The 23,671-nt window shown below is 41.4% G+C and overlaps 1 protein-coding gene across 9 annotated transcripts in view; it reads left to right on the forward strand.

Moving 5' to 3' along the window:
• WDR7 (WD repeat domain 7) overlaps positions 1–23,671 on the forward strand; it is a 358,314-nt gene that overhangs the window by 79,250 nt on the left and 255,393 nt on the right. The window lies entirely within an intron of this gene.

A 23,671-nucleotide genomic window follows, 5' to 3' on the forward strand; every position in this document is an offset into this window, starting at 1 on the left:
TGGGTAGACACGTAGATAAATAATGAACAGGTTGAAAGGCTCATCTACAAACTTGAAAATTTGCCCATGAATTAGCACTGAGTGCTGATGACACAGGAATTACTATAGGTGGTTCCAGCGGCCCATTTCCTCTGGTAATTGGCAGTCATATTTGATCACTCTGTCCTTCCCCAAGAAATAAATGCTTTATTGGCTTTGTTGTATTGTATGTTTCGTAGGTCAGAATTGTGAAACCCTTCTGCGCTTTCTTTCATGCTTCCCGGCCTGTGTTGTGAAGTTTGAATAGAAATCACAGCTTAAATGTATTTGCCATGCTTATAATTTCTTTCAAGAGATCACGTAGATGTCCTTGGGAGTTCAGTGTTCATAGCACATTGTCTGATGTTCTATTTAATTTTTAATTCTATGCCAGTTTATAAAATCGTATATGCAAGGGTAAGTATGTGGGTCATGGAATTTTCAAATGTATTCTTTTTCTTGTTGGTATCCCCTAGAAGTAAAAATTTGTAAAAATCATGATACGACTGGAAAATTAAAGAAAAATAAGTGGTACGGTTAACATTTATGAATGGCTTTTGTAAGTGGTCATGGTCCATTATGTGATTTTTACAGTCTTGTTTGTCCCTGTTTTAATAGCGCATTTTATAGTGCAATTAGTGATAAAAGCAGCAGATATCAGAGACACTACACTTATGTATTGTAAAATATATTGCTTGTGAACCTCCTCAGTCTTGTAGCAGTGGTAATTGTTGCCTGGCCTACAAGGAAAACAATTACAGAAGGGGGGAAAAGGCTTAGGAAGCTGAGGCTGCGGGAGGGTAATCACTTTATGAAAAATGTATGTTGGCTGGACCATTAGGGATTTCTCTAACTATTTTCTCATGGTGAGTTTGAGGCTCCTTCTGAGGGGAATATTTGAAGAGCTGTCCTCTGGATGGCTTCCTAATCTCAGGAGAAATAAAACCCACCCAAAGTTTAAAAAAACAGAACATAACTAAGAGCGTGTCAGGGGTGCAGGATTGACTCTAGGATATGGGAACTAATTTTCTTCATGGGTCTCTCAATGGAAAGCAAAATCTCTAAGGGAATGCCCTATAGAAAGAGTCCTACCTTTTCCTTGTTAGACTAGTGTTGGCATTTGGGCTGTTTGGAGTAACACGTATTGTATATCGCTAATTTTGTTAATTATGCTGGACACGCGGAGCCTTGCAGACAAAGATGGGGGATTTCCTTTCCTCTGATTCTTTTCTTTCACTGGAAGAGCCGGAGGTTGTGAAGTGAAATTACTCTTTATGGCTGCTTCAAAGTTTTGCAAGATGTGTGTATTCAAACCCCTGTGTGTTTCTCTTATGGCGTGTGTCTTAATTTCCCTGGTATGGTAATCACTTACCAGCTTCTCTGATTCTCCCCACTGAAATTCAGCCTTCTCGCAGGCGGGGATTGTGACTTATTTATTGCCGTTTCCCTCCTGACATCTAGTAGCAGCTGTGCAGTAAATGCGTATTGAATTGGGTGCTGTGTGGCAGGAAGTGCTGATGGCCTCTGCCTCAGCCTCTTTGCCCAGGTCTTCTCCCTTCCCTCACAGTTGATGGTCTTGGCTTGACGACCAGATCTGTTCCTGTTCGTGTGGCCTTAGATGTGGAACCTTTATTAATCACCTTTGCCCTCTCCCCAGTTTTGTATTCTCCCCTTTGGTTGTGGCGAGCAAGCTCGTCCAGGCATAACTCGTTCTCCTTTGCTGTGTCTGTATTGTCAGCATTCCAGCGTGTCCTGCAATTATGTCAGCTGGACCCTCTCCTTTACTTTTTTTCCTTACGACTCTAGAGCAGGGTTGCTCAACCTCAGCACTACTGACGTTTTGGGCTGAATAACTCCTTTTTTTTCCTTTAATGTATATTTTTGAGAGAAAGAGAGAGAGAGAGAGTGCGTGCGCGCACACGAATGGGGAGGGGCAGAGGGAGAGGGAGACAGAGAATCCCAAGGAGGCTCCATGCTGTCAGCACAGGACCCGATGCAGGGCTCAAACTCACAAACTGTGAGATCATGACCTGAACTGAAATCAAGAGACAGACGCCTAACCCACTGAGCTACCTAGGTGCCCCTGGATAATTCTTTATTGTGGGGGGAGGGGGGGGCTGTCCTGTTTATTGTAGGATGTTGAGAATCATTTTTCCTCTACCCATCACAAATTTCTAGCATCCTCTCTTGCCCAGTTGTGACAATCAAAAATGTTTTCAGCTATGGCCAGATGCCCCAAGTGGGGCAAAATTGCCTCTGGTTTAAAATCACTGCTCTGGAGAGAAAAGGCTGAGAAATGCTAGACATCCTGGCTAGACATCCTGCATCCTATATCCTATGTTTCTTTTCCTCTCTCCTTGCTTTTTTAATCCCTCTCCTGTGAGGATAGCGAAGCCATTCCCAAACTTCTCCTCTCTGCCCCCTGGTGGCAGAATTAGTTCTTGCATTCTCTTTGTGCTCGACAGGTTCCTGTTCAGACCTTTCCTTAAAACACTTTACTTTGGGGGCACCTGGGTGGCTCAGTCGGTTAAGCGTCCGACTTCCGCTCGGGTCATGATCTTGCAGTCCGTGAGTTCGCTCAGAGCCTGGAGCCTGTTTCGGATTCTGTGTCTCTCTCTCTCTCTCTGACTCTCCCCCATTCATGCTCTGTCTCTCCTGTCTCAAAAATAAATAAACGTTAAAAAAAAATTAAAATAAAACACTTTACTTTGTAAGGGATATTTTTTGTTTTTGTTTTTCTTTATGTCTGTCTGATTAGATTTTGAGCTTCTTGAGGGTAGGAGCTGAGTTTCTCATATTTTTATTTTCAGAGCTTTTAGGTAGTATGTGAAGCATAGAAAATACCCAGGAAATTTCGTGTGAAGTGGGTTTGGAGGTATAGATTGGAATCATATTGTGGAATCTATTTGAATGCAAAGCTGAGGACTTACCTCAGTGGGTAAACAATACGATACTGAACAGTCTTAAAAGGAGATCTTTGTTTAAGAAATAGTTTTCCATGTCTGACATTTATGTGCAGGACACTTATTGCCGTGGGAAATGAACTGTGAGGCTGTTAGGTGAGAGGCAGTGGGAACTGGGATAGGATTAGGTAGAGGAAATGTTGAAGAGGGAATGACTTGGAGGCTGTTGTGTTGGTTGAATAGATAGGACTTCAATAAATAGGGAAGAGTTGAGACCTGTAAGACGATTTCAGAGCTCCGAGCCTGGTTGAAGGAAGAATGGCGGAGCTGTTAACAGAAACAAACAACTCACAGAATAGGCTTTGAGATTGGTTGTGATAGGAGACATCTGCCTCTTGTTTGGAGTGTTGGGAGATGGAATGTGTGCAAGGGGAGCAAAAATCTCCCAAGAAAGAAGTGGAATGATAGTGAGATAGAGTAGGGATGGGATTCCATCACCACCCCTGCCCCCCCGCCCCAAACAAATGCTGGAGTACAGAGCCTGGATTAGACCATAGTGCATATTTTGGGATGCCTGATCATTAGAGTATTCCAGATATGCCATCTTCCTTAATTCTTACTGCAGACAGGTGAATTCGTTATTATCATCCTCAGGGTTGCCAGTGATGAACCTGAAAGACAGATGGTTGGAACAGGGATTGGCACACTTTTTCTGTAAAGCACCAGACAGTAAACATTTTAGACTCTGTGGGCCGTTCAATCTCTGTCACAGTGATTCAGACCCGCCATTGTAGTGTGAAAGCAGCCATAGACAATAGGCCAATGAACGAGTATGACTGGCTTGCAATAAAACTTCATTTGCACAAATAGGCAATGGGCTGGATTGGCATCTAGGTCATAGGTGGTTGAACCCTGCATCAGAGGATGGCATTATTTTATACAATTTTTTTTTTTAATTTTTTTTTTTCAACGTTTATTTATTTTTGGGACAGAGAGAGACAGAGCATGAACGCGGGAGGGGCAGAGAGAGAGGGAGACACAGAATCGGCAACAGGCTCCAGGCTCTGAGCCATCAGCCCAGAGCCCGACGCGGGGCTCGAACTCACGGACCGCGAGATCGTGACCTGGCTGAAGTCGGACGCTTAACCGACTGCGCCACCCAGGCGCCCCGAGGATGGCATTATTAACAGCAAGTTTGTAGATACTGTTCTTCCACGGAACAGCCTTTGCTTCATTTTTGAAAAGCAGTTCAAAGGAGTGGTTAAGAACCTGGATTCTGGTGGCGGGCACATCTGTGTTTCAATTATGTCTGTAACATGCTACCTGTGGGTGACCTTGGGCCAGTAACCTGCAATGGCCTCGGTTACACATATACTTGAAAACAAATTTTTGTAAAGGAAGCAAAGGTCAGCAGTTGATCAGAGATGCGAAATAACATTACGACTTGAGGGAATGAAGGGTGGAATTAATAATTAGGGAGGTCACCGGTGATCATTAGGAGAGCCGCTTTGGAAGAATTAGTTGGGTCAGAAATCAGGGTACAAAGAACTAAAAATGAGAATAAGATAAAGTGGAGGTGGGGAGTATGGAAGATATGTGCTTTTAGAAGAAAAAAAGTAGTAGCTTCAGTGCATGCAGGGGTAAGATCTGAGGTTTACTTTGTTAGGAGCTCACTGAATGTTTTTGTTGGTGGAGGAGGTGGAGCCATGTCAGAGGACATGATGTCGATAGTAGCGTTAACTGGAGAATTTACCCCGACTCGATGTTGTTTGCTTTTGATTGGTAGTGATGAACGAGAGGGAGGTGAATATAAGCAATGGAGACCATTGGAAGAGGAGCCAGTGGAAGAGGAGAAAAGTAGGCTGTAGTATTATTTAAAAGGATGGAAGTGGCTTTAACACCTTGAAGGCAGAGCCATCTTCATTTCCCTGTCCCATAACACCCAGCGTAAGTCATGTTCTAGAGTAGGAGTTAGTAGATTTGCAGACTATAAATAACTAGTAAATTGTAGATAGCATGTGGTGGTATGATGAATGCAGAAATGAAAATATTAAGAAGATGATCTGAGCATATCCAATGATCTTTTTAAAAAATTTTTATTATTTTTGAGAGAGAGAGAGAACACGCATGTGCAAGCAAGTAGGGGAGGGTCAGAGAGAGAGAGAGAGAGAGAGAGAGAGGGAGAGAGAGAATCCCGTGAGATCATGACCTGAACTGAAATGAAGAGTTGGATGCTCAACTGATTGAGCCACCCAGGCACCACTCAGGTGATCTTTTTGATGACCTTTCTCAGGAAGCATTTGCCAGAGACACCGGTTCTTGGTGAGGACATCTTGGAGCACGCCTTGGGTCAGTGGGATTTTACTAGTGAAGCTAGAAAGCCTTTACTGCCATGAAATTCGTTTTCTCTGGCCTAGTGTGTATAATTTTTTATGTGGCACCTTTATATCTTAGGTATTGTGTACCAATCAGGGTCACCCTATTTATTTTGAAAAATCACGAGGTTGAAGAAATTGAAAAATGACCAGGATGATTTATCTTCTGTGTTACATTTCTCTCTCTGTTGTCTAATTAGTCAAAAGGCTGAAAAAAACGAACGGGCTATATTTGCAAAGGTCAGTAGCTTTGTATTCTGTGTAACTAGGTGAGAGAATGGGATTTAGAAGTCAGATATAACCTACTGAGAACATGCTCTGTGTTTTTTGCTTGCAAAATTCACTCAAAAAATTTTATACTGATTGAATTGACTTTATGATTCATTGTGAAAAGGGCACTGTAAGGTACAGACAGGGACAAGCCATATGATGTTATATACAGGATACCAGGCCTTGTCTGGTGAACCGTTTATGGCCTTAGAAAAATTCTTATGATATGTCTGACCTTTGAAGAATCAATTAAACTTGCTTAACATTCTGCTCCAAAACTTTAGCGAATATTTTAATAGAAAATAAAAATATGTTGATTGTATATTTATTATATACGTATAAGTATGTATAAATTTAGTTTTCGTTTAAGTAGTTATTAGGATAAAAATCTTTGTCTAGTCTTTAATAAATACAGTTAAGGACCCTTAGGGAGCTGTCTAGGCTTAAGAAGACAAAGGAGTAAATGTCTATGACTGTAGGAGGAGAATAAACTTTAGTGAGCACCCTTGTGATGGGCGATTCCCTTTCACAGGGACACTGATTAGAAACCAAGTGTGGATGCTGCCTGCTCCTGGGATGACATTGCATCCAGGCCCTCTCAATAGAGCCAGATAACATGTGTATGTTTATACACACACACATCTGTGTTCCTCTGTTTTCCTAAATATATTAAATACCATCAGTTAACACTGTTACCTCCACGTCTAACCAAACACCAGAGTGTTTGCTCCAGCCTCCCCTCCTCAAATACTGTAACTTTCTTCCCCAGCTTCAGAAACGTCACTCCCACCATTTTCAGTGTCTTCACGGTCTTCCTTGACTCGCGATGGAGTTACATCCCCAGAAGCCCATTGTCAATTGAAAATCTCCTAAGTAAAAAATGCATTTAATACACCTAACCTACCAGGGATCATAGCTTAGCTCAGCCACCCTTAACTGTGCTCAGAACACTTACATGAGCCTGCAGCTAGGAAAATCACCTCACACAAAAGCTTATTTGTAATAGTGGTAAGTATCTCCTGTAACGTATCGAATACTGCACTGAAAGTGAAAGGCACAACAGTGTGGGCACAGGTGGCTCTCGGTGTGTCGGCTGTGAACACCCATGTGCGCTGGCTGACTCTGAGCCAGGTTGCTACCCTCGCCCGGTGTCAGGGGAGAGCCCAGTGCGTGTCACTGGTCTGGGGCCGGATCCACACTCAGACTTCCAAGTGCGGTTTCTACTGAATGCGTATCACTTTCAGTCCAGTGTAAAGTCGAAGAATCGTAAGTCGGGGGCCATATGTATTTACTTGCCCAATTTCTCCCTTTATGTAAACAATTTCCTGCACACCCGGGTCTCTTTAGGTGTGCCACCCTAAAGCTTGTCACCCACAAAGGGAAAGAAGTCCATTTCTTTTTTATCCTTAACATTGTCCTTGTCACCTTCTGCTTTTCCTAGGGTGTGATTGCTTGTTGTTATTCACTCCTAGGCTTCATCTAATGTGATGTTTTCTTTCTAATTCTTTTTGAGTTCAGTCATTTCATTTCTGGTTTTTCTTTTTTCTTTTTTTTAATTTTTTTTTTAACATTTTTTATTTATTTTTGAGACAGAGAGAGACAGAGCATGAATGGGGGAGGGGCAGAGAGAGAGGGAGACACAGAATCTGAGGCAGGCTCCAGGCTCCGAGCCGTCAGCCCAGAGCCCGACACGGGCCTCGAACTCACGGACCGCGAGATTGTGACCTGAGCCGAAGTCGGATGCTTAACTGACTGAGCCACCCAGGCGCCCCTCATTTCTGGTTTTTCTAATGCTCATAAGTTCTTTCACGTTGAGTATCATTTTAAAAGTGTTCATCAGCTTGTTTAGAAATAGCACATTCATTTTTATCTGCATTTTGAGCATATCTGTGTTTTTCCTTCTGGTTCTTAATTCTTTTTAATTATAATAATTTGACCTCAATACTTTTCTGTTGTTCACTGCTCACCTCTTTTGTAAAAGATTTTTTCCTGGACTTTTTGAATGATTAATTCAGATCATTTTTCTAACTTCCCAAAACTTCCTTTTCTGTTTTTCATGTGGTTCGAAAATATGGTGGTTCGCTTTCTAAGCTCTCCTAACACCGTTCCTCACCTCTTGTTTGTGGGGTGGGGGGGGGGGGGGGATTACCTGGCAGTTTTGATTGCATGCTTAGCAGTTTCTCATTCCTGGGGGCCTTTGCCAAAGGGAACCCTGATGTAGTGGTGTTGCCCATGGACTGGGACTGCCATGTGCCTCAGCCTTTCTTATCGTGGCCCATGCGTTCACTTGCTGTTGAGGCGGGTAAACTTCTCCCAGGTTCACTGCTGTTTTTAAATGGGCCCCATTATGTTTTTCTGATAACCGTCAGTCAGCGTTTTGGGGTTTTCCTATCAGATCTGTCGCATACCTCGCCACTTCCCTTTCCTTCGTCCTAAGGAGGTGCCTGATAACAGATAGACCTTGTAGCTGTTGGTGGGTTTTTCCATCCACTTGAGTTTTGGGATTTGTGGATATATTTTATCAACTTGTTTTGTTCAGATGTTCTTACTGCATTTCGGTTATCCTATCTAATTGCTGTGTCTCTCTTTATGTGAGGATTTGGAAAAATCCAGTAACTATGCTTCCATCAGTGCCGTGATCTTTTCCAGAACCCCTTTGAGTTTCTGTATTCTTGATGTTAATTGTAAAATTCAATAATGAATTAGTTAAGGAGAAATTGTATTAAACATTCACTTTTCAATCTTAATTGTGTATTTATTATTTGAACTAGATGAGGCATATCTGTGATTACATATCATATATTGTCTCTATTCTGGATCAGTTGTGGGCTTTAATTTAAAGCTGTTTGTGTGAGAACATCCTTAACCTACTGGCAGGTGACAGAGTCCTTCAGTCTGGAATTTTCCTCATGTATTGACCCACCTACTGCCCGTATCCCACAATCTCACAACATAGTGGTTAGAGAAAATGACTTCAGATTCTATAGTGAACAATCAGGGACTTTTTTTTTTTTTTTTTTTTTTTTTTTTTGCCACCGCTTCCCTCTCTTTGTCAGTTGCTTTCTAAAAATTTCTAGAATGAAAATTTTGGAATTTAATGTGAGGCTTTTGGTAAAGAGACTCCTTAAGGAATAAGCTTGAATTTTTTTTTTTGGAACCATAAAAATAAAATGAAAAGAGTTAAAGTTATTGATTAGGCACAGGTATGTAAGTAAGGTAATGGGATTAATTTCTGAACATACATTATTACATTGCTGTTATCACAGGCACCAGAAAGTACAAGAAAGTCAGTGGAGTCCAGTTGCCCCATCACCCTCCTCCTCTCTTTTCCTCTTTCTCCATCCTTCTTCCACAATCCAGCCGTTATATTACATTAGTCATCCTTCTTACCTCCGTAAGAGTGGTTAGCATTCCTTTCATGTATTTATGTCCTAATTCTGTTGTTGTCTCTTACTTTCTTTGCCTTTACCTCCCTTTCGTGGTAGTCTCACCCGCATAAGAAAGTACACCGTATGTAGGCTGTGAGTGTGTGTGTGCTCATCTCTGTGTGTGTGTGCCCTTGTACACTTGCATCATGTGTGCGTGTTTCATGGAGTTTGTAATGAATGCTTTAAACATTTCCGACTCAGGTTATCTTTCCTCCAACTTTTTCTCCAGTTCGAGGGAAACAAGTTGTAAGTTATTATGAATACATTTAAGGGATAAAACTAAACTCTCAAAGCTAACTAAATATTTAATGGAACTTACTATATTTTTTGATGATTACGGGATTTTTTGTTCTCTTCCCTTTTTAAGGATCCGTAAATGAGACATAACACCATCAAATAATGACATAGACAAGGGAGCTCCCCTTCTTGAAACTTACCAAGCCCTGTGGCTCTAGTGCCTTATTGGCCCTCTGCCTTGCACGTAATAGGTGTTCCGTGGGCTTATGAATGTAATTCATAGGTCATATTGAATGTAATTCATCATATTATTCTGAACCAAAAAAACCAGTCTTGTTCTATGATGGTTTTAAATTCAAAACAGTTTTGTTTCTCCTTGGAAGTACATTAACAAACCACACTATACCTGAGAAGAAATTTAGGTTGTTGAATAATGTCTGTGAGATACAGCGAAGGGGAAATTCCTTTTACCATCTCACATAATAAATCAAAGGGCAGACTGCTGAGAGAATAGGAACAGTAGATAGATTTAACCCTGTGACCTTCTCAACAGCCAGATCTTTCCAGCCCTTGTGTATGCTACTTTATATTTAACTCTTAGTTGGGAACTTCAAGGTATTTTGAAGTAATGTGATAGAAATATAAAGATTTGTAGCTAAGTGTTAATGTGTTAGTACCTTGGGTAAGAAATAATTTCTTGTAATATGCTTGAAATAGCTGTTCTTTATTAGACTATATAAAAGATTTTGAAACTTCTTGACTTTTATAGCCTCTGTTAGAAAATAATTGAATCAGTCTAGTTCAGTAAACATTTATTGACTACTAGCTACTGGGTTTGGCCCTGGAGAGCCAAAATGAATAAGACATGATATTTACCCTCAGGAAACGTAAACAGATAAATACAAGGCAGTGGAGTGAGTGAGTTGGCTGAGAAATGCAGAAGGTATTGCAGAGACCTGGACTAGCCTGAGGTGATCAGCACTGGCTTCTTGGAGGAGGAGACATTGAAGAATGAGTAGAATGTAATCAGGTGACGGATGCAAAGAGGGCAGCGGGGAGTACCGTGTGTGTTCAGCATTGCTGGAGTATCAAAGAGAGGAGAGGTGGGAGGTGTGTGAAATGAGACCGGTCCATACGTACTGTGTGAAGGTGCTTAAACTTTATCTTTTATCTCAGTGGCTTTCACACCTAAGAAGAAAAATTAGCACTAGAATCCTTCCTTCAAAGAGAATTTTATATGAGAGCCGGTATGTGCAACAGATATGAGGGAATGTAGAGGAGAGTTCGACTCCAAGAATTGAGTGATTAATGAGGCACAGGTGGTAAGCGGGGCGGACCCACAGGTTTTCTGATTGGGTGGTTGAATAGAAATCGGCTCTCTCAAATGTGATATCGAACGTAGGAACCGGTTTTGCAGGGGATGGTGATGAGTTGCTTCGTATATGGGGGGGGGGGGTGTGGTGATGGATATACAGGTTGAGGAATCTCCAACATATACCTGGTGCTTCAAACCATCGAAGGCCATGGGACTATTCAGAGGTAGCAAATGGGCTGAGATAGACTCTCGGGCTACTAACCTTAAGGGGAGGAAGTGGAAATGATTCGGAGAAGTGTCAAGAGTGCGGGAGAACCAGGAGAATAGGCTCACTCGTAGACTGAGGGAATCAAGACTTTTAAAAGGGGTAGTGAGGGATTAGTTGTGGCAGAGGCAGTAGATGTGTGGTATTGGAAGGACTGGAAATGTGTTTGTCATTGAGGTCACCAGTACCCTTTTCTAGAATGGTCTCTTCAGGATGTTGGGGCCAGAAGCTGGATTGCCATGGGTTAAGGAGTGATGGGAAGCGTGGAAACAAACGACAGCAAAAGGATACTTTTGAAAAGTGTGATAGGGGAAAGAGGAAGAATAGGGGGAAATGCAGGTTGGCAGGCACGTGGAAATGTTTGTGGATTAGGGTTAAAGAGCCAGCAGAGAGAGGGCCGGTCCACGTTAGGCTAAGGGGGCGGTACTTGATGAAGCTAGGTTCCCAGGGGATGAGAGAGTGGCGGACTGCAAAGGCAGAGGGAAGGAGTTTGACTTTGACCTAGAGGAGGAAGACTTTATTTTCTGAAATCGAAGGGCGGGAAGACAGGCTGGGTGTCTGGTGGGTGTAGGTTTCTGTGCATAATGGATGGCAGTTGAAGAGAGGACATTCCTAAAACTTTCACGTTTCTCCAAGAAGTTACAGGTAAGATTGTGGGGAGGGAGGGAGCAAGAACCTGGGTCGGGGCTTGGTGAGAGAGACGGATGGGGGAATGAGAGGGGAAGCGAAGAAAGAGTAAGAGGAGTGACTGTATTTGTAGCTGTAACTAGCTGTAGTAAAAGGTCTAGGAAAAAGTAGAAGGTACATGTTGTCACGGCTCCTGAACTGCAACTCTGTAATGCAGAGGTTAAAGGGCACTGAGGGTAGTTATAAGAGGTTGATTGATATGATTAACCAGAGGTTCTGGGCTTGTTAGGGAAGGAGTGGGAGGGAGGACGAGGCTGATAGCTTTTGAAAAAATCCTGGAATCCAGGGACTGAATGCCTCTATGATAATGGTTCCCAAACTGTTTGTTGCACATTGGAATCATCTGAGGATCTTTAAAAACTACCGGTGCCCGGCTCCTCCTCGAGGCTTTCTGACCGAGTTGGTGTGCATGCGGCCAGTTTCCCCAGGTGATTCTAATGTGCAGCAGGGTGCAGACCACTGCTCCAGAAGGTTGAAGAGCAGGTGTGTGGTGGAATATTTGGAACTACAGAAGATTGTGGTCAGCGTGGAGATACTAGTGAGCAAGATTCCTGAGGTGAGGACACATTCCGCTGAAGGGGACTGGAGTCAAAACAGCCAAGGAGTTGGGAGGGCAGCGTGTTCTCCCACTTTGGCACAGAAGACCCCGAAGCCCACTGTCCCAGTACCTCCTGCTTTTCACGGGGTCAGAACTCTGAGAAGATGGGGCGGTGCCATCTGGCAGGCTAGTTGGGGAATAGGGATCGGAGTGTCTGATTTAACAGTAAGCCACAAACCTGTCTTATTCTTGTCCTTGGAAAATAATAGTGCAAAAACATTGTTGATGCAAATAAAAAATGCAAAACAAAGTGATGAAACTAACGGGAACTTACTTAAAAGCGAGAATGGCAGCAGTTGAAAACCAGCACTGATGATGTGCTGATATCAAAACCTCTCTTTTTTGGGAAACTCGTAGGTTTGTATGCAGTAGAATGTTTGTACCAATGCTCTATATTTCATGGTTGTGTGACATTTAAATTCAGTAATGATGCTCTAGAATGCTGTAGTCCTATAGGAACTTCAAATTATAAATAGCAAAAAAATAAAAATAGCACTGCAGCATAATTAGCACATATAACCACAGTTAACTCCCTTTATTACTAAGGGACTCCGTGTTTAACATCGTGTCCTTTTATATCCATTAGGAGGCCCCTTGCCCACGCGGGGTTGCAGACCATAAGTTCAAAATCACCGACCTACACGGGTGGTGAAATCTCCCAGAATGAGGGATGGCAAGCAGGGCTTTGAGCCAGTGACAGTGATTTTAAAATTTAAAAAAAAATTTCAGGTATGACATTCATAAGATGACTTCTATGCTGTGGTGTGGAACCTAACATTAGCCTTGGATGGAAAAATATTAATTTCAGGGAGGCAGTTTATTGCGATGTCCAAGGATAGAAAGTGCAGTTGGCTTGTAGTGGTTGTGGCTGGCGTTCTATACTGTGCTCTCGGTAGCCTGGAACAAAGTGTATCCAGAGACCTTTCTGTGGCCCTTCACACATCTCTGTCTTAGTTTGCGTGAAAATACCTATTTTTTTGTACTCACACTCCCACCCGGCAGCAGTCAGCCTTGGTGAAGGTGATGTTGTCTCAGGGCAGTGGATGGCTATGAAGGAAAGAGGTAGAAAAAAGAAAGGCAAAGACAAAAGGAGGGGATTTGCGGCGTAAATCAGGATTTTAGTTGTCCACAGTGTAACGTGACTTGGTGTTCCCCGGTCTGTATTTTGGTAAACGTGGTACTTGCTAGTTGGTGGGCCTGGGATGCCCGTGCCTCCCTCACCCCCTTACCCCACCTTTCCCCGGCTGGCTCCCACTCACCCGGCTCACTCCCAGAGCTCTCCTGAGCCCCCGTTCTGTGACCACCGTCCCCACAGAGGCTCCTGAAGTTTTCAGGAATGCTGAGTCTAGCAGTCACTTGTGTCTTCTCTGGTCCTCTGCCACTCGCGTTTATGTCTCTTTCTCAGTACTAATTCTTTTGTACCAATACACAAAAACAAGGAGATATATTTGCTTCCACGTCTGTTTCCGTGTATCAGGGTTTGTTTAGCTTCAACACTGTTGACATCTGGGGCTGGGTAATTCTTCATTCCGGGGGCTGTGTTGTACAATGTGGCATGTTTAAGCCTGTACCCACTAGATGCCATTAGCACCCTCTCCCAGTGGTGACTCACAGTGATGCCTCCAGACACTGCCTTGAGGATGAAGAGTACGTCACCTCTGGCCCAGGGCTGCTGCTCTGTCACCCCGAGAGCTCCTCAAAGGGCCATTCGATACTCCTCTTTGTGTTTCCAGCAAGCTGTTCACTGAATCACTGAATAGCCCACAATTTAAGGTTGATTAATATGGAGTGGACTTACACCACCCCCCCACCCCCACCCCATCTCTAGAATCTCTGCCGAACTAATGCTGAGAAGCTCTTGATATTCGCCAAGTAAATGTCTGGCAGATACCAGGGGACCCTGACTTCTTCCTCGGTCTTAACCATTGACAGCTGTGTGACCTGTGTGACTGACTGGCCGACCTTCTAGCTTCCATTTGTTTTTAGCTTTAAAGTGGAGGTAATAAGATGGTAATGAAGTCAACTGGGCAACATGTTTTAACACGTTTATCCCAGTAGGTATTCACACACTAGTTTAACAGTCTTGATTGAATGATTGATTTCATTCATTCAGCACACCTTGAGTGTATACTGTAAGCTGGGCTCCGAGCTAGCACGGCTGGAGAGTTCATGAATCACGTCCACACCCATCAGGGCCTCCTGTCGAGTTCCTGCTCTGATGAGGGAGACAAGTGCGCAGCTCATCACCGTGAACACTCTGTTACCTAAGGTGTGAACCAAGTGGGAGGGCGTCCTCAGGAGAGGACTGGCCTGGGGAGCTGTGGGAAGACCGTCTTCTCTGAAGAGAGTCACTCGTGTAGAGGCTTGGTGTCGGGAGGCAGAGTGGGAAGAAATCCCCAGCAGAGGAAACACTGCGTGCAGCTGACCGGGCAGAGCATGGGAGGCGCGTGCCGAGCCCTGCAGCGATGGGAGAAGAGGGTTAAGACTCTCCTAGGTTAGAATCTACTTGAGTGTGAGTATTTCTGAAATTTGAGATTGCTCACCACTGTGACCCTGGGTGGATTAAAGCGGTTTTCTTGTCTCCTGTTCATTTGCCATTATTAGTCTTCGCTTTTTTTTTCTCGTCAAGTCGGTTTCCCAGAATATCCTCTCATTTCTGTTCATTCACAACTGTGTTAAGGGTTGGGAATACCCAGGAGGACATGTTAGATCCGGAGCACTTTTTCTTTTTTAAATAGTTTTTTTTTTCTCCCTTTTTAACAGTTACTTTAATTGGTCGAGACTTTTCATGTATGTCTTTAACATTCATTTGAGATAAAATGAGCTGGGTTTTATTATCCCTATTTTACCAGTGAAAGGGATACTGTTTTGTTACCTGTTTGCTGTTTGTGACATCTCTCTTTTATTTAGAAGACAGAAGAATCAATACAAGGGGCATGAAGTGATTCATGTAAAGGTTTGTCTAATGGGGGACTGGGGTGCCCTAGCGCCCAGGGCTCTTGGTCTTGTGACTTTGGTGACTTGGCCCTTTGGGAACAGTTACAACTCGATGTCTTTTATGCTGGTGTTGTGGAACCATCATGTGTTAATCTTCTAACCTCCTAATATATTAATACCATTTGGATATTATTGTTACTCAAACATTATCCAGTAAGATGTGGCCTGTAGAAATACCTTTAGAAGGCATTTTCTCTATAAAAGGCATGACCTAAGTGTTTATATTTAATACTTATACTTTTGAGTGATTTACATTTATTTATGTCTTGTGAAATAAATTACTGTATAGTATCAAACCTTAAAACCTCTCAGGTTAAATATCCCTTTTGGTTTATGCTTCTTAATATGCTTGTTAATGAAAACACATAGAGGGCCGTGAAATGACATAAGCTGAGTGTACTGTATCCATACCTTGTCATAAAATCTCCTATCCGAAACCAAATATTTAAGATAGTGTATTCCTTAATTGAAACTTAAATGGCTGGATTCTGTTCCCCTGTTAGTATTAAGTAACAGCAATCCGACAGCAGAGGGCACCAAATACCCATTTCAGGCTTAACACATTTTCTTAATCCTTTCCACTTCCTCCCTCCCTCTCTTGCTACCTTTTTCCTAACCCAGTCGACCCTTGAGCAGCACACGTTTGAGCTGTGTGTCCATTTATACGTGGATTTTTTTTCATTACATACAGTATAGTACTGTAAATGTATTTTCTCTTATGATTTTTTTCTAGCTTTGTTGTAAGAATACACTATATGATACACATAACCTACAATATGTGTGAATCGACTGTTTACATTGTCAGTAATGGTCAACAATAGGCTATTAGCAGTTAAGTTTTGGGGGAGTCACAAATTACACCTAGATTTTCTACTGCGTGCAGGGAGGAGGGGGCTCAGTGCCCCTCACCCCCATTTTGTTCAAGGGTCAACTGTAATTAAAACCGTTAACATTAAAACCATATATGTTTATAGGTGATAATGGGATTCTCCCTCAGCTAATTTTAGAACTTTTTTTTTTAATGTTTGTTTGTTTATTTTTGAGAGAGAGACAGAGAGACAGAGTGCGAGTGAGGAGGGACAGAGAGAGAGGCAGGCACAGAATCCGAGGCAGGCTCTGGGCTCTGAGCTGTCAGCACAAAGCCCGACATGGAGCTTGAACCCACGAACCGCAAGATCATGACCTGAGCCGAAGTTGGATGCTCAACCGACTGAGCCACCCAGGCGCCCTAATTTTAGAACATTTTTAAAGCACATTTAGACATCAGTGTGTTTTTATTCATCGACTCTTTTGCATTAAACATTATGCCTCCGAATTTTCAGAAGTTATTTTAACATTCTTTATTCAATAGAATATCCTATCCATAATCAAGAATAATTTGTTTAAAGTTACTTATTTCGAGAAGGGGACAGAGAGAGAGAATCCCATGCTGTCAGTGTGAAGCCCGACATGGGGCTTGAGCCTCTGAACCCTGAGATCATGACCCCATCCAAAATCAAGAGTTGGATACTCAACTGCCTGAGCCACCCAGGTGCTCCTAAAATTTTTATTTTTTAATTTTTCCTACCAAAACATTCTTAGGTAACAAACCAATTCTTTATATTATAGTTAGGAAATTAAAAATTATTTAGAACATGCATTGGAAATGACACATAAATAACTATTTTGTAAAATATTATATTACTATTTGCCAAATACATATTTTTCCTATGTTCTATGTTAGGACTCAGTATTGATATTTATACAAACATGTATGTGAATATGTTATATAACATTTCCTAGTCCTGGTATCCTCAATCTCTGATTTCAAAGTGGATTCAGATTTTTTTTTTTTAAACCATGTATTCTTTTGCTTTGCACATTAGCATCAAAATCAGCTGGCATTAATCAACTTTACATTTAGGTACAAATTTGGACTATTTTGTAATACAGAGTGGACCCATGTTTTTTCAGGAAAAATAATAAATTGTTTTACTAGGTAACTTTAGAAATAGTCCTGAAACCTATGATGTTAAAAAATGGTTCAGAAATAAGTAAGTTTTTTTTTTTTTTAAATTTTTTTCAACTTTTATTTATTTTTTTTGGGACAGAGAGAGACAGAGCATGAACGGGGGGAGGGGCAGAGAGAGAGGGAGACACAGAATCGGAAACAGGCTCCAGGCTCTGAGCCATCAGCACAGAGCCCGACGCGGGGCTCGAACTCACGAACCGCGAGATCGTGACCTGGCTGAAGTCGGATGCTTAACCGACTGCGCCACCCAGGCGCCCCAGAAATAAGTAAGTTTTTAAATCAGAGCCATTGAAGTGAATGAATGGTGCAAGGGTAAAGCTATTGCCAGTGTTCTGAATTTCTGGATAAAAGGACAGATGCTCAAAATATCATTGTAACGTTGGTTTTAGGGGACAAAGCTACCAAATGTTTCAGTGGACGTGATTTAACCTAGCATATATTCAAATCTATAATGATGACAATGTTAGAAATCAAGAATACACCCACGATTTTCTCCTCTGCGGATTATAAGTTGTTTTCTTGTTGTGGGGGGCAGGGGTAAGGAGGTGGGGTGCTGCTCATGATGTGCATATGTGCTCATGTACTGAAAATGACCCAGGCTCGAATAAGGATCAATCTCCTGATCATAGTTCTGTCATTTTCCTTGAGTTTTTCACTTGAGATACAGTTTTACCTGCTACTCTTAATGTAATTGCCACAGGTTCGCTTTCAGTGATGAGCAAGCAGTCCAATAATTTTTTCCTATCGCTGTGGTTCTGTAATATTTTAAGTCAGTTTCTTTATTTAATACTTGAAATGGCTAAATGTGTATTTTCCCCTGTACAGAAAACATAACACTGTAATAGGCTTACCACTTACAATGAAAATGTCAAATATATGTTTTACTAGGTTTTTAAGTATGTTGTGTGTATGTATTTTGCATTTACCACTGAGTTTTACTAGCAGCTTTGGGACCATTTTATTTGTATATACTTTATAACTTAGCTTTTCTTGTTGCCCTTTTTCAGGTAAGTTTTGAAATTATTGCCTTGAGTTCAAAGGCTTTATTTTCTTTCAAGCATCTTGCATATGATAGAAACTCCACAAATATTTGTTGAATTTTATCTTCTGCCGTGATGATACAAAAGGGAATTTGCGAGCACACATTTCAAATGTTCTTAATAAAAGTGGCAGGCACAGCAAGTGTACTAAAACGTTCCTGTTAAAGAATTTCCAGGATTAGGTAGCCTGTATGGGAAATGGTTAAGACTGTAAGATGATTGGAATGAATTACTTTGCTCTAGCCATGTACATTTTAGGATTAAGCCAAGGGACCCTTGGCGTTGGATAGATGTTTCTCTTCATTTTCCTTCAGCTTATCTTAGTGTGACATATTAGAATATCTGACATATCTGTGATCAGCTCTGCTGTCTCCATGCACTCAGCTTAGTCTTACCCTCGCAACTTTGCTGGATATCTGTATTTTATTGTAATAAGCCTTTAAGTCCTTAAAATCCAATGTCAGGTATTACAGGTCATATGCAGGACTTAGGCGATGAGTCATTTTCTCCTTCGTTCCTTCCACCTCCCTCTGTTCTCCCCTGCTTTTATTATTACCTTCTTCTTTTCTTTTACCCTCTTCTTCTGACCGTCGATTGCTCTTAGGTACAGTTTTTGTGACAATGACACAATCAGCAGCACTGAGAGGTTGTGATAAGAGGAGATGCACACAATCACATCCAGATATCATGGTACCAGACACTAGAAAACCTTTCAGTGGAGATCCCAGGGCGGATCTCAGGGTGCTGAAAGGGGCACATAGGTGGTTGACATCAGAGGAGAGAACTTAAAAGCCGATCTCGTGTCCTCACTCTTGCCTTCTTTTTTCTTCAAGCCACTCTTGCTGCCTCAATAATTTCCTTAGCAAACATGTTTGGTTTTATGTTCTTTGGTAGTAATGATCTCTCTTTGTCCTATTTTGTATTTTGAACTTTATAGATCTTTACTGGAAAGACAGTATTTACTAATGTACTGTGGGGGGCTCTTGGTGCCTGATGTTGTTATTACCTATTCCCTCATGTATCGTGTCATGTCTGTCTAACTAATGTTAATATAAGATGATATTTTACCTTTTTCCCTGATAGAATGAACCTAATGCCTAGCCTAGTGCCTGGGCCATAAGCGACAACTTAGTATATGGTAGCTATCAATATTAATAATAATTTTCCTATCAATAATATATCAGGTATAATGTATTATAAATAACTTTATGCATCATTCAAATTAATGTCAGTAGGTACAAAGCATTAAGCATCGTGTTTGACATGACACTCAGCGTTTGAAAAACAAATACAGGGGCGCCTGGGTGGCGCAGTCGGTTAAGCGTCCGATTTCAGCCAGGTCACGATCTCGCGGTCTGTGAGTTCGAGCCCCGCGTCGGGCTCTGGGCTGATGGCTCAGAGCCTGGAGCCTGTTTCCAATTCTGTGTCTCCCTCCCTCTCTGCCCCTCCCCCGTTCATGCTCTGTCTCTCTCTGTCCCAAAAATAAATAAACGTTGAAAAAAAAAATAAAATAAAAAAGAAAAACAAATACCAGGTACAGCGGTGTTAGGAATAAGAGGGTAATGTGCACATTCTTCAACCCATCCCACCTTCTGCATTCTCGGTATTGTTGCATACTTTTATGTTCCCTCATCTGCTTGGCTTCTGCTTCCTCCCAGTTCATATTCATGACTCTGGTCTTGCTTCTTTTTAGCCAACATTGCTGGTGGATGAACATTTATAAAATTAAATTTGGTCATGTTATTCTACTCTCTTAAGGGCCTTAGATGATAGTTCTCAAACTATACTGCATCAAGTTGTCTGGGGTTCTCATTAGGCAGGTTCTGATCCGTTCTGGTCTATTCATACTAATTCAGTAGGCCTGGTAGCAGTCCTAGGAACCTGCATTTCAACAAGCAACCGTGATGATTCTGAGAAAAGCACTGCTCTAATGACTCTCGAGCCTGCAAGACAAAGTTCAGCAGCCTCAGTGTGGACCTCTGAGCTCTAAGTGAACCATCCCTTGCCTTCTTCATCTTGGTCATCTGGGGCTTCATCAGTATCCATCCTGTGATGTGCCCTGCCTTGGCCCTTTGTCACATTTTGCCATCTTTCTGTTCTTTCATGTAGCTCAAGTCACCCCTTCAGAGAGGCTGTCTCTGGGCACCCCAGGTAGAGTTGGTACTTTCTCTGTTGTCCCTTTTCGTACCTTGAAGTCTCCTTTCTTTATGGCACCATTCTTACTACGTTGTCATAGCGGCTTTACATGCCATGGTCTAACTGTGAGGTGTGAGTTTCATCACTACAAAATCATCTCATTCGTTTTTGTATCTCCAGGGTCTTGCACAAACATAGGCAAATGCATAACGAATGAATTAAATACAGGATTGAAACTGAGACAGTCTTGATTTTTTAAATTCATCTTTTGTATAATATAAATTTATATTATGCTCTGTAGGTTCTTAGGGTGCAATGTAGAAATAATGTTTATTTTCTACCTTCCTTTGAACATTATTCAGTTCAGAACAGAGGTTTAAACAAAGGAGGCAGAATTAGTAATGATTATGGAAATAATTTTTGGAAGAGCAGCCACTTGAGACTTTTTAAGATTTTTTTTAATGGAGGTATAATTGACAGGCATTAGTTTAGTTTCAGGTTTACAATGTGATGATTCGATATTTGTATATATTGTGAAATGATCACCACAGTAGTTCTAGTTAGCATCTGGGAAATGCTTCTTGAAGGATGGCTAAAGTAGGACTTGAGGGGCTGTGAGGAGAATGAGAAAAGAGCATCATCCTGGCATGAACGGTGCAGAGGTACAAACGCTCGAAAGTGCATGGTTCTGGAAGGTTCAAGTGGTTTAATTGGGTTGTGGTAAAAGATATAGGGGCTGTGGTTAGAGATGACATTGGAGGAGCAGTAGTATATTTTGGAGGACACTTTATGTTTGCAGAGAAGTTTTTGCTTTGCAAAGATTGTATCCTTGGGTTATAAAACACTATCGAAGCCCCTTCAGCTAGAAAGAAACATAGTCAGATGGGAGAAGGATGGAGAAAGAAGAGAGACCAGTTAAAGGGGATTTGTTACAATTTTATGATAGAAGAGTAGATTAACAATTTAAAATAATTTTGTCAACTTTTTATAATGTTCTTTGTTCATTCTGCTAGGTACTCTGATCAGGTTAACATAAGATGAGTAAAACATAGTTCCCATAGAATACAGGAAAGTGTAAATATATAAAATAATTACAGCAATATAGCCAAGACGTACACATTAATGACGTATAGTAGATATAAAGTGTCATGGGAACTGAATTCATTGCGAAGTAACTTTCCTTGGGAGAATCCGGGGCTTGGTGGAAGAACAGGGGTTAGAATAGAACAAAGAAGAATATTTTGGGTAAAGGAATAAATAAAAGGAATAATGGGAATAATGGGGGAGGGACCGTGGTTATGGTGCTGGAGCCGATTTGTCAAAGCTGGAAAAGTACTCAGTGTCAAACTGTAATGGGCCTTGAATATTGTGCTGAAAGATTTTGTATTTCCTCCTAGAGTTTTATTTTCTAATTATGAACATCTTATGTATTGGCTATATACCTTGTAACAAATATAGAGAAATATAAAGAAATAGTATTCTGTGATTCCATCCCAAAATGTTATTATGAAAATAATATATATTGACTATATACCTTTTAAGAAATATAGAGAAATGTAAAGAAAAGATATTCTGTAATTCCATCACAAAATGTTATTACTAACACTTTCATGTATTTCTTCCCAGTGTTTTTCACCATGCTCAAATACATATTTAAGCATTAAAGAAATGAAATCAGGGGTGCCTGGGTGGCTCAGTCGTTGGAGAGTCTGACTCTTGATTTCAGCTCAGGTCACGATCCCAGGGTGGTAGTATTGAGCCCCCTGTCAGGTTCCGTGCTGAGCCTGGAGTCTGCTTGAGATTCTCTGTGTCTCTCCTTCTGTCCCTTTCTCATTCATGTGCGCTCTCTCTCTTAAAAATAAATAAATTTAAAAAAATGAAATCAGAACCATACTGTGTGTGTGTGTGTGTGTATGTGTGTGTATAATTTTATCTCACTTAAAATTGGAACAGGAAATTTTGTCATGTGGTTAAATGTGCCCAGAAAGCATGATTTGTAGTGATTGCAGTATTTATTCTGTTATATGGCTACCCTTAAATTATTTACCTGTTTCCTTATTGTTAGATTACGTAGGTTTCAATTTAAAATAATGGCTACCATTTCACTGAGCATCTTTGTACATCAATCCTTGTCTGTATTTCTGACTACGTAAGATCGGGTTCTAGAAATAACTGCACTGGATCAAACAGTCTAAGGGCTTGCAGTGTATTTCGCCACATTGCTCTTCTAGAAGTTTCCTGTTTAAATTCATGCCTGCAGTATGTGGGTTTGACTTTCACTATACTCGTAGCTAAGTTAAGTAGTTTTTAGTGTTTACTGTGTGCTGATTTTATAAATGGTATCTTGTATCCATTTTGAGTTTATTTTTGTGTCTGGTGTAAGAAAGTGGTCCAGGTTCATTCTTCTGCGTGTCGCTGTCCAGTTTTCCCAGCACCACTTGCTGAATTTTAGCGGTTATTTCCCTGACAACTAGTTTGAGCTGGTTTTTCCCTATATTTATTGATTCTTTGTTTCTTTTACTGGGAGGTGTCCTTGATCTTTACGGTATTCCCCTTTTATTTGGGCATTAGTATTTTTCTTGCTGATTTTAAGAAATATTTGTATAGAATGTAACTCTATCAGTCTTATTTTTGGCACATTTTCCTGTTTCTTGCCTCTTGCTTTTACAGTAGTGAATTTTAAGTTTAAGTATGTTTAGAAAGCCCTTTCTCATCTTGAGATCAAATCTATTCATCTGTATTTTGACTTAGTTTTTAATCTGTATTTTCCATTTCTCTTCATTATCCATAATAGTGGCAGCTTTTTGACTGAAGAGTGATGTGATTGGATCTGTGCATCAGAAAGAAGTCTTGTGCCTCCAGGGAGGTGGACTGGAATAAGGAGAGACTAGGGGCAGTGAACCCTGCTGAGAGGAGAAAATAAGGGTCTGGATGTGGGGACACAATGGAAGGGGAATGATTCTCCACTGATGGTCTGGGAGGTAGTGCAGTGGCAGGCTGGTCATCACATATTAAGATGAGGTGCTATGGAACATCTAGATACAAGCAGTGTGATTAGAGGATTAAAACTCCAGGAGGCTGGTCTGGCTGCTGATAGAAATTAGGGAGCCATCCGCATACAAGTGTTAGTCCTAAAGTGGAAGGAAGGATGAGTTTTCAAGGCAGCTGACTGAGAAGGGTGGTCAGAATTAGAAGGCTCACCGGGAAGGTGTTCTCCAGGAAGCCGGGAGAGCTTTTTATTTTTGTGGTTTATGCTTTGTCACTCACCCAGCAAAAATAACAATGTCAGATACTCCAAAGAGCTCGAGGAGGAGTGGGACTGAGAGTTGCCTTGGATTACCCTGCTCCTTTCCATGTATTTGGAAATAGGGGCTGTAGGGGAGAGAGAGAT

The sequence above is a fragment of the Leopardus geoffroyi genome, chromosome D3 (genome assembly GCF_018350155.1).
Source record: "Leopardus geoffroyi isolate Oge1 chromosome D3, O.geoffroyi_Oge1_pat1.0, whole genome shotgun sequence".
Lineage (NCBI taxonomy): Eukaryota > Metazoa > Chordata > Mammalia > Carnivora > Felidae > Leopardus > Leopardus geoffroyi.